Source organism: Oratosquilla oratoria, chromosome 27 (assembly GCF_046742065.1).
Source record: "Oratosquilla oratoria isolate Oo_2021 chromosome 27, ASM4674206v1, whole genome shotgun sequence".
Taxonomy (NCBI): Eukaryota; Metazoa; Arthropoda; class Malacostraca; order Stomatopoda; family Squillidae; genus Oratosquilla; species Oratosquilla oratoria.
In genome coordinates, this window is record NC_134803.1 from 44,130,133 (window position 1) to 44,148,094 (window position 17,962).

Genomic DNA, 17,962 nt, shown 5'->3' on the forward strand with positions numbered 1-17,962 from the left:
CTTTTCAGTTCTCGTCCTATTCTTCTTCGTTGTCTTTTTGAATCCCTGATCTTCTTCGTTTAGTAGTAGTAGTAGTAGTAGTAGTAGTAGTAGTAGTAGTAGTAGTAGTAGTAGTAGTAGTAGTAGTAGTAGTAGTAGTAGTAGTAGTAGTAGTAGTAGTTGTTGTTGTTGTTGTTGTTGTTGTTGTTGTTGTTGTTGTTGTTGTTGTTGTTGTTGTTGTTGTTGTTGTTGTTGTTGTTGTTGTTGTTGTTGTTGTTGTTGTTGTTGTTGTTGTTCTTCTTCTTCTTCTTCTTCTTCTTAAAAAAGTCTGAGCTTGTCATATGGTGTAGGTTCTGTAAACGTTCAGTTTTGGAGTCGTTATGTACAATAAATACGTTTTAGTGAACTTAGTGTCTTGGGAACGCAAGCGTAGATTTGTTTCCTGTGAGGTCGCTCCCCCGACTTCGGTTACTTCGGGTCTTTTCCTCGAACTCCACTTCGGAGGATTTTTCTTTAATAGATATTTTGACTTTTCGTTATCCGTACATTCCACGCACTATAACTATTTTTCTTAGGTTAGGTTAGGTTGCATTAGGTTAGGTTAGGTCAGGTTAGGCTAGGTCAGGTTAGGGTAGCTTTGGTTTGGTTAGGTCGGACAGGATAGGTTAGGTTTGGTTAGGTTAGGTAAGGTAGGTAAATTAATGTTAGGTAAATCAGGTTAGGTAAAGTTACATAAGGTAAGGTTAGGCTAGCTTTGGTAAGGTTAGGTTAGTGTAGGTTAGGTAATAGGTTACGTTCGGTAAAATAAGGTAAGGTAAGGAAAGGTAAGGTTAGGGAATAGGTAAGTTATGTTAGGTTAAGTTAATCAAGGTTAGGTTAGGCAGGGTTATGTAAAATATCGGTAGATAAGGTTAGGTTACGTTAATCAAAGTTAGGTTAAATCATGTTCGTAGAACGAATCCAAAATCATAGAAATGACCTGTCAAAAAAAATATATACATATATGTATATATATTGTTGTGAGTACATACCAAAAAGCTTCCCAGCGTCCTGTGACGATAGCTGTGATCCTTCTGGCTATTTACACAGACCAGCACCACTACATTTCTTACCTGAAAGAGAGGAAAAGAAAATTAAGATTTAATTGGAACCCACTGGTAAACTTGAAAGGAAATTCTTTCACCTCATGATATTGTTTACTGTGTTTTCATCCTTTTTCTTCCTCTGTGGGTCTGTCTGTACGTGTGTCTGTATGGTTGTATGTTTGTCCGTATCTGTTCATCTGTATGCCTATATTTTTGCCTGTATGTCTGTTTGTCTGTCTATGCGCATTTTAGTCTATGTTTTTTCGTCTGTATGTGTGTATTTTTGTATGTGTCTGTTCCTCTCATCCTCCCTCCCTTCTCTCCCTCTCTCCCTCATTCCTCTCCCTCTCCAGTCTTCATACACATCTTTCCATGTATTGACCTGTGTATCTATGTATACATATATAGGGATGTATACATAGCATATGTATGTATATATAAATTAATGTATTTATGCATATATGTAAATATATGTATGTATATATGCATTTATAGTGTATATATGTATGTATGAACGAGTATGTATTTATGCATAATATATGTAAATATATGTATGTACATATGCATTTGTAGTGTATGTGTGTATGTATGCAAGTATGTATGTACGTATGTATGTATGGACGAGTATGTATATACGAATATGTGTGTGCAAATTTGTCTATGTGTCTGTCTGTTCATATAGTAAGTTCCTTTTGATGTTTGTATTTTTCTTCTATTTTTTCTCTTTTCCTGGTATTCTATAATCGCTCTTTCATCTTCAGAATACTTTTTTTGAATATTTTTGTCTGTATTCAGAGTTTTTCTTTTGAATCTCCATTTATTCTTTTTTTCCTGTCTTTTGCCATTCGATCGAAGCCTTTTCATCGTTCTTCTTTTTATTTTATTTTATTTTATTTTATTTCATTCGTTTACATACCTTATTGGCCTTCCATACTTCCCTTCATCGGTCAGTATTCTTTATTTCTTCTTTTTCTTCTTCTCCTCTTTTCATTCGTTCAAATCTTTGGGGGAATCCTTCTCCACCAATGTAATGAATTCTTAATCTTGACGATTGTTTTGACTTCTTTATATCTTCTATTCAAGTTTTCTTTTTATAATTTTTCTTTTTTCTTTGGGAGGGAGGGGGAATTCCCGTACGGGTTTAGATTTTAGAAGGTTATGAAACCATCTTGTTTCTTTGTCCTTGTTTTGTATTTTCTATTTTTTTTTTTTGTTGCTATTTTTCTCGACAGAACCCATTTATTGTCAAAAATTCTTTGTCTTCCTCTTTATCTTCATTCTCCTCTTCTTTTCTTCGTCTTCTTTGCTCTCTCCTTTCTTCCACGACCTTCTCTCCTCCTGTACCAACTCAGTAACGCTACCAATTCAGTTCAATAGTGTCTTCAAGGACAGAAGCGCTGGTTCCTTCATGACGATAGATCCTACTCCTCCAATCCCTCCTGTGTCACATCTATGACCTCAATCGATAGTATAATCGTCGAGATAGGTTTGATATCCTACTATAATCTTTTTGTAGGTTGCCTAGTCACTTCCAGAACGGCCCTTCCAACCACCTACTCCCTTTCAGAACGGCCCTTCCAACCGCCTACTCCCTTTCAGAACGGCCCTTCCAACCGCCTAGTCCCTTTCAGAACGGCCCTTCCAACCACCTACTCCCTTTCAGAACGGCCCTTCCAACCGCCTAGTCCCTTTCAGAACGGCCCTTCCAACCGCCTACTCCCTTTCAGAACGGCCCTTCCAACCACCTACTCCCTTTCAGAACGGCCCTTCCAACCGCCTACTCCCTTTCAGAACGGCCCTTCCAACCGCCTACTCCCTTTCAGAACGGCCCTTCCAACCGCCTACTCCCTTTCAGAACGGCCCTTCCAACCGCCTACTCCCTTTCAGAACGGCCCTTCCAACCGCCTACTCCCTTTCAGAACGGCCCTTCCAACCTCTGCGCCGCCCCATCATTTCGTTCTCATTGAATTTTTGTCAACCTGCAATTTCAACGTCAAACGGTGAAGTCATCTCACTCACTCAATTGACCCTCCACTTCCCCCTCCACATCCCTCCAGTTCGGCAGAAGCTTCCCTCCAGAAGCCTTGATTTGTGCCATTGGCATTCTTTCTCTTCTCGAAGGCCCTGATCTTCGTGTCGGAAGCTCCTATGGTCAAAGACTCTTCTTCTTTTTCTCTCATGTCTTCTTTTATTTCTATCTCTCTTTTCTTCTTCTTCTTCTCCTACCTCTCTTATACGAAGACGAAGACCCGGAGACTCTTTTTCTTCTTCTTATCATGTCTTCTTTTCTTTTTATCTTTCTTCTCTTGTTCTTCCTGTTCTTCTACCTCTATTATACGACGACGAAGACCCGAAGACTCTTCTTCTTTCACGTCTTCTTTACTTCACGTCTTCTCGCTTCTTGTTCCTCTTCATCCACCTACCATTCCACAATTTTTCTTTTTCTTTTCATTTTTTTCTTTGTTTCTTCTTTTCTTTTTCTTCCTATTCATCTTGCGGGTCTTCTTTTCTTCTTCCTTCTTTCTTATTTTTTCTCTATTTTTTTCCCTCTCCCAGTTTTTATTAGAGATCTGCTCCTATTTTTACTCTTCTTCTGACCAGTTTTCAGTATTTACCCACGTTCTTATTTTTTTTATCCATTTTCTCCTTCAATGTTCATATCCTCTTTTGTATCCTTCTATCTCTCCTACTTCTCCTCACCACTCCTCCATTTTTTCTTCTTCTTTTTCTTCCTTTTCATTTTCCGATATCTCCCTCTCTTTCATCCTTTGTTGTTCTCCACCAGTCTTCTTTGTCTTCTTCGTCTTCGCTTTACATTCCTCATCCCATGTTGCTTCTTAATTTTGATTATTACCTCGAAGTTCGCTATTCACCCTCGAGGTTCCTCCTCCTGCGTCAACTTCTTCTCCCTTTGGAGTTCCTACTCAGTCAGAAGCTTCTCGTCCGGTAGGACTCGCTCCTCCATCAGGAACTCCTTCTCCATCAAGAGATTTTCCTCCATCAGATCTTCCTCCGTCGAAAGCCCCTTTACCAAGAGCTTCTCTGTCAGTTCCCCTTTCTTCAGGAGTTCCTTCACCCTCTGTCAGCTCTTCCTTCGTCACGAATTCCTCCACTTCCCCTCGTAAGCTCCTCTTTTTCTCTCAGGATCTCCTCCTATTCCGTCAAGGTCTCCTCTACCCTCAGGATCCTCTCTTTCTCCTCTTCCTCCTCCTCCTCCATCGGAAACTTCTCCTTTCCCTCCTCCTCCGTCAGGAGCTCCTCCTCCTCCTCAATATCTCCTCTACCCTCTGGATCTTCTCTTTCTCTTCCTCCTCCTCTTCCTCTTCCTCCTCCTCTACCGTCAGGAGCTTCTCCTCCTCCTCCTCTTCCGTCAGGAGCTTCTCCTTCTCCTCCTCCTCCATTAGGAGCTGTTCCTCCTCCTCCTCCTCCTCCTCCTCCATCAGCTCTTCTTCCTCCTCCTCCTCCTCCATCAGGAGTTCCTCCTCCTCCTCCTCCATCAGGAGTTCCTCCTCCTCCTCCTCCATCAGGAGTTCCTCCTCCTCCTCCGTCAGAATCTCCTCCTCCTTCTCCTCCGTCAGAAGCTCTTCCTCCTCCACTTCGAAGGCATCTCGGCTCGCTGACGACAAGACCCTCTCCCATCGATTCTTCGGCCGCTGATCCCTTATCTCCGATGACTTGATTTCCGAATCCCCACAGGATTCGGATCAAGAATTCCAGATGGGTTCGAGTCCAGATGGTTCTTGCGACCAAACGCCATCGTGTCTTTTGACCTTCAACCTCTTCGGCACCCGGTGGTTCTTCGAGTTTTCTTCGAGTTTTCGATCTAAGAGTGTATATGACGTTTGGCGACGTTCCTTAGTTTCTGTGCCACTCCCCCATCCCGGAAGATGGAAATTGTCTACCCCGGTTCGTCATCCGGGGAGAGCTGGAATTTTGATTTTTCTTTTGCCTCCCGTCAGGTTATTTTATTCATCGGTAGCAAAGAATGAAGAAAGAGAGAGAGAGAAAGAGAGAGAGTTAGACAGAGATAGAAATAGATATAGAGAGTTAGAGAGATATAGAGATAGAGATATTGAGATATAGAAGGATAGATAGATATATAGATAGATAAATACAGAGATATATATATATATATATATATATATATATATATATTTATAGTTATATATATATATATATATATATGAGAGAGAGAGAGAGAGAGAGAGAGAGAGAGAGAGAGAGAGAGAGAGAGAGAGAGAGAGAGAGAGAGAGAGAGAGAGAGAGAGACAGACAGAGAGATAGAGAGAGAGCGCCAAAAAGGCAAGCCGTCAAAATCTCCTACCCCCCCCCAAAAAAAAAAAAAAAAAAAGATCCAGACAGGCAAGCCTTCAAAACTGATTGGAGACTCGCGTTCTGATTCTTTAATTACGATCCAATCCTACTTTGTGTTTGATTAGTTCGTTCGTTTCCTTAGAAAACTGCCTCATAGGACCGGCCAGCTCTTAATTGCTCTCGAGGCCCTCCGTGTTTTATTTGTTCAATTGAACGGAATCTTATTCAGTTAGCCAAAAACAAATCTAGAATTCAGTCTTCGACTTGAAGAGTTGAAAAGTCTAACTAACCCTGTTAGTACCGAAGCCAAATTAATTGCGTAAAAAGGGGCTAAGTTAGTTCAGGAAATGTAAAGAAGGGCTTGGAAGAGTATAAGTTTCTTACATTGGGGCGATTTGGGTCGGAGCGCCTTACCATTTTTTTTTTTTTTTTCTTGAAGAATTTTTGGGTACTCGAAGAACGTACGATGGACGATCACCTCCAAATGTATGTATGTTCGTATGTACGTATGTATGTATGTTCGTATGTACGTATGTTCATATGTACGTATGTATATATGTATGTACTTAGGTTTGTATCGACGTATGTATGTATGTATAAATGTTACTTTCGTATGTATGCTTGTACTTATGTTTGTGTGCACGTATGTATGTATGTATAAGTATCATTTTCGAATGTATGTATGTATATATGTATGCACTTATGTTTGTGTGCGCGTATGTATGTATAATTATTACTTTGTATGTATATATGTACTTATGTTTGTATGCACGTATACATGTATGTACAAATATTATTTTTGCATGTACGTTTGTATGTGTGTATAAGTACTACTTTCTTATGTACGTATGCATGTATATATGTATGTACTTATATTTGTATGCACGTATGTATGTATAAGTATTACTTTCGTATGTACATATGTATAGTATGTACTTATGTTTATATGCACGTATGTATGTATGTATAAGTATTACTTTCATATGTATGTATGTATGTACAGTATGTATGTATGTATGTATATACGTATGTATTTATGTATTTATGTATGTATGTATGTATGTATGTATGTATGTATGTATGTATGTATGTATGTACCTATGTTTGTGTGGACGTAGGTATGTATGTACAAGTATTACTTTGTGAAGATATCAAAGAAAAAGAAAAATCACAGAATCACGACACCCTTACTGGCCTCAGTATTCTTTAAACAAATGGAAATACGTCTTCTTGAAATATAAATTCATTTTTAAACTTCTTTCGTTCCTCCTTTACATACACCTTTTTGCAAACATAGCTAACCTCCCTCCACTTCCCGACATGCCTCAAGTAGAATTACGACAAGAAAACTTGTTTCAGTTTTCGTGAATGGATAGACCCAACGGTAATGGAATGTATGTATGTATGTATGTATGTATGTATGTATGTATGTATATATGTATGTGTGTATACATTATGTATGTATATATTTTGTATGTACAGTATGTATGTATGTATTTATGTATGTATGTATGTATTTATGTGTGTATGTATGTATGTATGTATATCCGTATGTGCGTATTTTGTATATATATTTATGTACTGTATGTATGTATGTATGTATGTATGTGTGTGTGTATGTGCGTATGTATGTGTGTATGCACGAATAATTCACGGACGTGTTTATGTATGTAAATATTTATATGCGTATGTCTGAAGAAGACTATGTTGGTCACAGCATTAGCGTAAATTAATCCTGGAACCATCTTTGTTTTTCTTCCAACCCCCATTCTCTCATTCGTCTTTGCTACTTTAAATATGTGTACGTCTTTTATGTACGTCTATTGAGTATGTACGTTTTTTATGTACGTCTTTTATATACGTCTGTTGAGTATGTACGTACATATACATATAGTATACGAGTCTTTGCTACTTTAGATAAGTCTTTTATGTACGTCTTTTATGTATGTCTTTTATGTACGTCTATTGAGTATGTACGTCCTTTATGTACATCTTTTATGTACGTCTATTGAGTATGTACGTACATATATATATTGTATACGAGTCTTTGCTACTTTAAATAAGTCTTTTATGTACGTCTTATATGTACGTCTATTGAGTATGTACGTTTTCTATGTGCGTCTGTTGAATATGTACGTACATATATGTGTAGTATACGAGTATATGTATCTATACATGTATCTATGTTGTATGTATGTGTGCATCTATGGATACATATGTGCATGTATATATATATATATATATATATATATATATATATATATATATATATATATATATATATATATATATAAGGATGTACACATGTACACATATTGACATAGCTGTACGTGTACATAAGTACACATCCACGATCTTAATCTTCTAGTTACCTTTGTCTAAAAAAAAAAATTCTAAATCTTCTGAAATTGAATTCGATTTCTTTACTCCACAAATTCCTTCAACCAATTTCATTTTATTCTTCTTTTGGAAGGGAACTCTCCACCTCCCTCCAACAACTCCCTCCAACAACTCCCTCCGTCCCTCCACCATTCCCACTGACATCTCCCATCATCTCCAGCTCTTTACTAGTTCCACTCCATTTCCCACGATGTCAACATAGCTTCTTAGATCACTGGGCCATAGTTCTCCTCCTCCTCTTCGTCCTCCTCCTCCTCCTCCTCCTTCTCCTCACTCCTCCTCTTCTTCCTCCCCCTCCTTTTTCTCCTGTTATTTCATTTCCTCCTCCTCCTCCTCCTCTTCCTCCTCCTCCTACTTCACCTCTTCCTTCCCCTCTTTCTCCTTCCCCTCCTCTTTCTCCTTCCCCTCCTCTTTCTCCTACTCCTCCTCCTCCTCCTCCTCCCTCCCTCATTTCCCTGTTCCATCATTTCCTCCTCCTCCTCCTCCTCCTCCTCCTCCTCCTCTTTCCCGTGTTCCTTCACCTCCTCCCCCCCTACTTCACCTCCTCCCCTCCTCTTTCTCCTCCTTCTCCTCCTCCTCTCCCTCCTCTTTCCCCTGTTATTTAATTTCCTTCTCCTCCTACTTCACCTCCTCTTTCTCCTCCTCTTCCTCCACCTCCTCCCCTCCTCCTCCTCCTCCTCCTCTCCTCTTTTCCCTGTTCCTTTACTCACTCCCTCCCCATTTTCTCCTCCTCCTCCCTCTCCTCTTTCTCCTCCTCTTCCTTTTCCTCTTCCTTCACCACCTTCTCCTCCTCTCCCTCCACATACCCCTGTTCCTTCACCTCCTCCTCCTCCTCCTCCTACTTCACCTCCTCCCTCGCCTCTTTCTCCTTCTCCTCCCTCCCCTCTTTCTTTTCCTCTTCCTCTTCCTCCTCCTCTTTCCCCTGTTCCATTCACCTCCTACTGCACCTCCTCCCTCTCCACTTTTTCTCTCCTCCCTCTCCTCTTTCTCCTCCTCTTCCTCCTCCCCCTGATCCATCACCTCCTCCTCCTCCTCCTACTTCACTTCCTCCCTCTCCTCTTTCTCCTCCTCCCCCTCCTCTTTCACCTGTTCCTTCACCTCCTCCTCCTCCTATTTCACCTCCTCCCTTTCTTCTTTCTCCTCTTCCTCCTCCTCCTACTTCTACTTCTCCTCCTCCACTTTCTCCTTTTCCCCCCACTACTCCTCTTCCTCCACCTCCTCCTTCTCCTCCTTCTCCCCTACTGTTCCTCCACCTTCTCCTCCTCCTTCCCCTCTTCCTTGTCCTGCTATTACTGATACTACTTCTCTTCCTTCTCTTCCTCCCCTCACTCTTCTTCCTCCACCTCCTTCTCCTTCTCTTTTTCCTCCTCCTCCATCTACCCCTATTTCTTCCTCTTCCTCCTCCTCCATCTACCCCTCTTCTTCCTTCACCCCCTGCTCTTCCTCCTCCTCCTCCTCTATCTATTCCACCTTCTTCCTCTTAGCCCCCCCTCCTCCCCCCTCCTCCATCTACCCCTCCTGTTCCCCCCATCTCCTCCTCCCCCTCCTCCTCCATCTACTCCTCCTCTTCCTCCACCTCCTCCTCCTCCACCTCTTCCTACTCCTCCTCCATCTATCCCTCCTCTTCTTCCTCCTCCTCCTCCTCCTCCTCCTCCTCCTACCGTGTTCGTTCCACCAACCACATTCTCACGTCACACCCGTCCCCATCAAATCACGTCACATGATGGGAACGGCGCATAGCCGCATGGAAGGGGATTGTATTTTCTGGACTCGAACCCGTTACGTGATGCGTGGTACACGTGACACGTCCGGATACACGTCACACGTCCGGATACACGTCACACTATCTTTAATACGCAACTGGATAACGTATGATATTATTGATGTAGGTCTTGGGCTTCGGATAGTCGGAGGACGCACACACACACACACACACACACACACACACACACACACACACACACACACACACACACACACACACGCATACATACACGCAGACACAAATGCACACGCACACGCACATACACACACGCATACACAGACACACACACACACACACACAATATATATGCATACACAAACGCATACACGCACGCATACACACACACACACACACACACACACACACACACACACACACGCACACACGCACACACACACATACAAGATGAAGCAGCAAAGCGTTTCTGAACACATCTCCGAGAGACAAGGGCAGAAGTCACATTGGTTTCCGGTGAATATTCGCCGAATTATTATTACTGTTATGTTTTTTTTGTGTGTGTGTGTGAAATGTATTTTTTTTAGCAAAGTGATTCTGTGTATGCAACTTATGCATGACTCACTTTGTGGATTCAAAAAAAAAAAAAAAAAAAAAAAAAAAAAAAATGAAGAAACCATATTTTTTCGTCCCAACTAGAAAAAAGTTCAGTGATTAAACGAATGAAACTTGCGGGGTTAACTAACTCCAACAAGGTTAAGAACCTTTGAACTACAGGTCTGGGTGAAGAAAAAGTTCGTAGACAATTTTGTTTTGTTCTTGTTTTATAATGAAGAACAGAATAGAATTAGTTACATATTCTGACACCATTTCCATGTATTTCTTACAAAGAGAGGGAAAGAGATAGAGAGAGAGAGAGAGAGAGGGGGAGAGAGAGAGAGAGAGAGAGAGAGAGAGAGAGAGAGAGAGAGAGAGAGAGAGAGAGAGAGAGAGAGAGAGAGAGAGAGAGAGAGAGAGAGAGAGAGAGAGAGAGAGAGAGAGAGAGAGAGAGAGAGAGAGAGAGAGAGAGAGAGAGAGAGAGAGAGAGAGAGAGAGAGAGAGAGAGAGAGAGAGAGAGAGAGAGAGAGAGAGAGAGAGAGAGAGAGAGAGAGAGAGGGGGGGCAAACAGATATATATATATATATATATATATATAGAGAGAGAGAGAGAGAGCGAAAGAGAGAAAAAGAGAAACACAGACACACCAGATAGAGGCAAATGAAATAGACAACGAAAAAAACAAACAAACAAATAAAATGTAACCAACAATTAAATTAAATGAATAGATAAAGCGATGGAATCACAATAATAAAATATATAATATTTTTCTTTCTCAATCTAAGAATTGAAATAAATCCTAAATTTTCTGCTCTGCTTGTACAGAGTGACCCATAGCATTTGTACATCATCAGTTATGTACATTCTCAAGACAATGTACCACAGCTCTTCCACATATATTCCACTTTAGCGTCAAATAGATCTCCTGAAAGTGGAGCTGGATGTGAAGGTGGAAGAGGGTGTTAATAGGGTGGAGGAAGGGGAGTTGGAGGGATAAGTGGAGGTGGAGATGGTGGATGTGGAGGTTGTAGATATGGAGGTGGTGGATATGGAGGTGGAAGTGGGTGTAGAGATGATGGATGTGGAGATGGTGGATGTGGAGGTGGTGGATGTGGATGTTGTGGATGTGGAGGTGGAAGTGGGCGTGGAGATTTTGGATGTGGAGATGGTGCATGTGGAAGTTAGGTGGAGATGGTGGATTAAGATGTGGAATTGATAGTGGATAGTGGTGGTGGAGGTGGTAGTGGTAGTGGAGGTGGTAGTGGTAGTGGAGGTGGTGGGGGAGGTGGTGGTGGTGGTGGTGGAGGTGGTGGTGGTGGTGGAGGTGGTGGTGGTGGAGGTGGTGGTGGTGGTGGTGGAGGTGGTGGTAGTGGAGGTGCAAAGCACAGTTATATAAAAGACAAAGTCCTGTAACCCTATCCCGTTTTCTTTTGTCTTTCCCCGCCTCCTTCACTTCCTCCTCTTATCCTTCTATCTCTTCCTCCTCCTCCTCCTATTCTTCTATCTCCACCTCTTCTTCTTCCTTCTCCTACCTTTCTATCTCCTCCTCTTCCTCCTCCTCCTCTTACCCCTCTATCACCTACTCCTCTTTCTCCTCTTACCCTTATTTCTCCTTCTCCTCCTCTTTCTCTTCCTCCTCTTCCTCCTCCTCCCCTTACCCTTCTATCTCCTCCTCCTTTCCTCATCTTTCTTCTACCCTTCTTTCTCCCCCTCTTCCTCCTCTTCCTCCTCCTCTTTCTCCTCCTCCTGCTCTTACCCTTCTATCTCCTCCAATTTCTCCTTCTCCTACTCTTCTTTCTCCTCCTCCTCTTACCCTTTTATCAAGTCCTCCTCTTCCTTCTCCTCCTCTTCCTCTTCCACCTCCTCCTCCTCTTCTCCTTCTATTTCTCCTCCTACTAACAGTCTATCTCCTCCTCTTCCACCCTTACTCTTGTACCTCCTCCTCTTAATCCTCATCTTCCCACTCCTCCTCCTCTACTTCCTCTTCTTTATGCTCATTTTCTCTCTCATCCTCTTTCTCTTCTTCTTCCTCCTTCTCTTATCCTCACCCTCCCTGTCCTCCTCCTCCTCCTCTTCCTCTTTTGTATACTTATTTTCCTTCTCTTCCTCCTCTTCCTCTTCCTTTCCTTCTCGTTCTTCCCTATTTCCAAGTCTCCTTCATCTTCACCAATTCCTTTTTCTCTTCTTCCTTATTTTCTTGAATTTGCTGTTCCTTCATTTGTTAACTCAGCTTATCCTTCTTCTTGTTTGTTTTCATAAATTTTCGTCTCTTTCGTATTGTTTCGTATATTGCTTTGATTGTTTGTACGAGTCCTTCCTTCCTTATGTTTGTGTTCTTAATGTTTTCCTTCTAGTTTTCCTTTTTGTTTCGTTTTTTTTTATATTGGTCTGTCCCCAATTCTCTGCTTTCGCGTTAAGTTAATCATGTTTTTTCGCTTTATTTTCGTTTCTTCATATTGTTTCGTTTCTTATATTCAATGTGATCATAAGCACATGACGTTATCTGGAAATACACCTCACACATACACAAACAAACAAACAAACAAACACACACACGCACGCACGCCGAGAGTTGAAATAATTTCAGTATCGCTGCGCTGCGAGTCGTTACTCCAATCCTCGTGGGCGGGGAGTTGGGTGTGTGTGTGCGTGTAAGGTCAAAGCATTACCCATAGATCGGTCACATATAAGCTCTGAGCTCTCTTCCAGGAGGGAAATACTGTAGCTGTCGATCACGAGCCCAACACGTGATCTAAGACCATGGTGAACCACACGCATACAAAAACACACATACACTGTATATGTATTATTCTTTTTTATTCATTTATTTATTTTTATTTTATTCTTATTTTATTTTATTTATTTTTGTCCAGGCAACCTCTCCACTATGGAAGCTTCCTAGCGTACAAACAAAGATTGTAGAGATCAGACACAAAAGGGGGATGACGGAAGCATTTTCCTGGACCTCGCCGGGCCTGGAAGGAATACTGATAGATTGACTCAAGTCTGTTGGGATTCTGTGATACTCAGCTGACCGTCAGAATAAAATCAATAAAGACGGGTTAACGCGGGTCTCAAATCTAGCTTGTTTTTATCCGAGTGTCTTTCTGTTCTTTCTTAGTTCGTCTGTTTATATGTTTATCTTATTCTCTTTCTTCTGACTCTTCGAGTTCTTCAAATACTTCTTGTGGTTCTGCTTCTGGTTCTGCTTTTGGTTCTTGTTATGGTCCTACTTCTGGTTCTGGTTTTGATTTTGGTTCTGGTTTTGATTTTGGTTCTGGTTCTGGTTCTGCTTCTGGTTCTGCTTCTGGTTCTGGTTCTGGTTCTGCTTCTGGTTCTGCTTCTGGTTCTGGTTCTGGTTCTGGTTCTGCTTCTGCTTCTGCTTCTGCTTCTGGTTCTGGTTCTGGTTCTGGTTCTGGTTCTGGTTTTGATTTTGGTTCTGGTTTTGATTTTGGTTCTGGTTCTGGTTCTGCTTCTGGTTCTGCTTCTGGTTCTGGTTCTGGTTCTGCTTCTGGTTCTGCTTCTGGTTCTGGTCCTGGCTCTGTTTTTGGTTCTGTTTTTGGTTCTGCTTCTGGTCCTGGTTCTGTTTTTGGTTCTGCTTCTGGTTCTGGTTGTGCTTCTGGTTCTGGTTCTGGTTCTGGTTCTGGTTCTGTTTTTGGTTCTGCTTCTGGTTCTGGTTGTGCTTCTGGTTCTGGTTCTGGTTCTGGTTCTGGTCCTGGTTTTGGTTCTGGTTCTGCTTCTGGTTTTGATTTTGGTTCTGGTTCTGCTTCTGGTTGTGCTTCTGGTTCTGTTTTTGGTTCTGCTTCTGGTCCTGGTTGTGCTTCTGGTTCTGGTCCTGGTTTTGATTTTGGTTCTGTTTTTGGTTCTGCTTCTGGTCCTGGTTCTGTTTTTGGTTCTGCTTCTGGTTCTGGTTGTGCTTCTGGTTCTGGTTTTGGTCCTGGTTCTGGTCCTGGTTCTGTTTTTGGTTCTGCTTCTGGTCCTGGTTCTGTTTTTGGTTCTGCTTCTGGTCCTGGTTCTGTTTTTGGTTCTGCTTCTGGTCCTACTTCTGGTTCTGGTTCTACTTCTTCTTCTTCTTCTTCTTTTTCTTCTTCTTTTTTTTTGCTCCCTTTTCTTCTTCTGCATCTGGTTCATCTTCTACTTCTGCTTATTCTCCTTCTTCTTCTTTTCCTCCTCCTTCTCCTTATCCTTCTTCTTCTCCTCCTCGTCCTTCTCCTACTCCTCCTTCTTCTTATACTTCTGCTCATTCTTCTTCTTCTTCTTTTTTTCTTCTTCTTCGTCTTCTTTTGACTTTTCTTCAGCTTCTTCTCGTTTTTTTCTTTGTCTCCTTACGAAATATCCTCCATTTCGTCCATATTCCTTTATTTGTTCCTTTTCTCATTCTCCGTTCATTTCTCTTTGTCCTTTCCTTCCCTCCCATTTCCCTTTCCTCTTACCTTCCTCCTAATCCCTTTCTCCCTCCTTCTTCATCTTTAAGATCCCTAATCCTCTCCCTCTTCTCCCTCACTCCATTCCTCTCCGCCCTCGTCTCTCTCTCTCCCACTCCCCCACTCCCTCACTCCCTCACTCCCAGAATCACCCTTTCACTCAATCATTCTCTTACTCCACCTCTCCCTCCCTACCACCTCCTCCTCTTCTCTCACTATGACCCTCTCGCCTTCTCTCCCTCCCTCCCTCACTCACTCACTCACAGCTTCTGCCCCTTCCTCTCCCTCTTCCTCTTCTCCCTCCGGCCATCTCTCCTTCACAGCCTCCCTCCTTCCCTCTAACCCTCCACTCCTCCCTCCCTCCTTCCCCTCACTCCCTATTTTCCTTTTCTTGATCCTCCCTCTCCCTCTCCCTTCCTTCCCTTCCTCCTTCCCTCTTCTCCCTCTGACCCTCCATTTTCCCCTCCCTCCCTCCCTCGTCCCTCTATCTTTCTACACCTCCCTATCTCCTTACTTCCCTCCCTCCCTCGCTCCCTCCCTCCCTCCATCCCTCCATCCTCCTACACCTCCCTATCTCCTTCCCTCCCTATCTCCTCCCTCTCTTCCTCTTTTCTTCCTTCGCCGACCTGCATCCCTTCCTCTCTTCCTCCTACCCATCCCTCCCTTCCTCCCTCCCTCCGTCCCTCCCTCCTATCCCTCCTTCCCTTCCTCCGTCCCTGTCTCTGTCCCTTTCCCCGTCCCTCCGTCCATTCGTCCCTTCCCTGTCCCCGTCCTTTCTCTGTCCCTCCGTCCCTTTCCCCGTCCCTGTCCCTTCTCTGTCCATTCGTCCCTTCCTCCGTCCCTCCATCCCTGCCTCTGTCCCTTTCCGGTCCCTCCGTCCCCTATCCCTTCCTCTCTGTCGCCCCTGGGAGGAGGAGGAGGAGGAGGAGGAGGAGGAGGAGGAGGAGGAGGAGGAGGAGGAGGAGGAGGAGGTCCGGCCCTCGTTCGCGTCCCTTGATTGCCTTGATTTCCTCGTCCAGATCAATTCCCACCATCTTCTCTCCTCTCAGACCCTCCTCCTCCTCCTCCTCCTCCTCCTCCTCCTCCCCCTATTTCTCCTCCTCTTCTTCTGATCTTCCTCTTATGCGCCTCCTTCTTCTTCTCCTCCTCCTCTTCTACTTTCTACTCCTATCTCTTCATTCTCCTTCCTCCTCCTCCCCCTCTTCTTCTGATCTTCCTCTTATGCGCCTCCTTCTTCTCCTCCTCCTCTTCTACTTTCTACTCCTATCTCTTCATTCTCCTTCCTCCTCCTCCCCCTCTTCTCCTTCTTCTTATCTTCCTCCTATTTGCTTCCTTCTTCTCCTCCTCCTCCTCCTCCTCTTCTCCTTTCTTCTCCTCCTACCTCTTCCTTTTCTTTCTTCGTCCTCCTCCTCTTCTTCTGATCTTCCTTCTAATCACTTCCTTCACCTCATCCTCCTCTTCCTCTTCCTCCTCTTCTCCTTTCTTCTACCATTTCCTTCTCCTTCCTCCTCCTCCTTCTCCTCCTATTCTTCCTCTAGTAATTTTTCTCCTCATTCCTTCTTCTCCTCCTCTTCCTCTTCCCTCTAGTCCTCTCTTAATCCTCTTCCTCTTCTTTCTTCTTTCGGTCTCCTCCTCCTTACCAGTCTTCCTCTTTCTCATTTTTCCTCCTCCTCTTCTTTCAATCTCCACCCCCTCCTCTTCTTCCTCCTCAACTTCTCTTCCTATCAGTTCGTTTCAGGAAACTTCTTTTCCTTTTCTTCCTCTTCTTTCTCCTCTCTCACCTCCTCCTATACTTCTTCTTGTATAATTTTCTTTTCTTCTCTTCTTCCTCATCCTCCTTTACTTCCTCATATACTTCTACTTCCTTCTCCTCCTCGTCTTCTTCCTCCTTCCCTCCTTCTTCTAGTCTTCTTCCTCTCCCCCTTCTTCTTCTTCTTGTCTTCTTCCTCCTCCTCCTTCACTTCCTCATATACTTCTTTACTTCTTCCTTCTTCTCATCTTCTTTCTTCTCTCCTTCTTCTTCTCTTCTTCTTCCTCTTCCCCTTTTTCTTCTCGTCCTCTTCCTCCTTCCCTTCTTCTTGTCTTCTTTCTCCTCCCCTTCTCTTCCTCATATACTTCTTCATTCTTCTCATCTTCTTCCTCCTCCCCTTCTTCTTCCCGTCTTCTTCCTCTTCCCCTTTCTCTTCTTGTCTTCTTCTTCCTCCCCTTCTTCCTCCTCTCCTCTCTCACGTCTTCTTCTTCCTCCTCTCCTCTCTCACGTCTTCTTCCTCCTCCTCTCCTCTCTCACGTCTTCTTCCTCCTCCTCTCCTCCCTCACGTCTTCTTCCTCCTCCTCTCCTCCCTCACGTCTTCTTCCTCCTCCTCTCCTCTCTCACGTCTTCTTCCTCCTCCTCTCCTCCCTCACGTCTTCTTCCTCCTCCCCTTCTTCTTCTCGTCTTCTTCCTCCTTCCCTTCTTCCTCCTCCCCTTCTTCTTCTCGTCCTCCTCCTCCTCCTCCTACTCTCCTCTCCTCTCCTCCACGTCTCTTGCTACCCTTTCTATTCCCGCAAATTCTCCTTTTTCTTTCTATCTCCCCTCCTTTCTTTCATTTTTTTCTTCATTTTTCTTCACGTACATCTGCTCGCCGCTTCATTCTTCTCCTCTGGCATTTTCGTAATCTCTCTTTTTAATGAGATTTCTCCTCTTCTTCCTCCTCCTCCTCCTCTTCCTCCTCCTCCTCCTCCTACTCTTCTTCCACTCCACACTTTTCCATTATTCTTTGCTTTCTGATGCGATCTATTTCTTTATTCCCTTCCATTTCCATTCCCACCTCTCTTCCCTTCCTCCTCCTCCTCCTCCTCTTCCTCCTCCTCCTCCTCTTCTTCCATTATTCTTTGCTTTCTGATGCGATCTATTTCTTTATTTCCTTCCCATTTCCATTCCCACCTCTCTTCCCTCGTCCTCCTCCTCCTCTTCTTCCTCTCTTTCTTCTCTCATTTCATTCTTTCTGCTCTTATATTTCCTCCTATCTTACCTTTCTCTTCCTACTCTCCTTCATACTTTCCTCTCTTCCTCTTTCTCTTCCTTTACTTCCTCCTTCCTTTTCTCCTCCCTTTATAAATATCCTCCTATGCCTTGTTCTCCTCTCTTCCTCTCTCTCTCTCTCTTCCTCCTCCTCTTTCCCATTCTCTTTATTCTCTTCAAGTTTCATAATGTCCCTCTCTTTTCATCTTTATCTATTTTCGTAATTCTCATTTATCACTTGTATTTCTTCTTTCTTCTACCATTCTCTAGCTTAGGTGACATTTACTAAGCCAAAACAATTGATTGGATATATTTTTTGTCTTTTGTTTTCTGTCGCCAGGCGATTTTATTAAGTTGAGCGGGCCACTAGGAAGCCAAAGTGTTTGTGGTGACGTTCTCTCTCTCTCTCTCTCTTTCTCTCTCTCTCTCTCTATCTCTCTTT

General features: G+C 43.2%; 1 pseudogene; it reads right to left on the bottom strand.

The window, feature by feature from the left end:
• LOC143039819 (uncharacterized) overlaps positions 1-17,384 on the bottom strand; it is a 19,464-nt pseudogene extending 2,080 nt beyond the window's left edge.
• Positions 17,385-17,962: the final 578 nt, after the last annotated feature.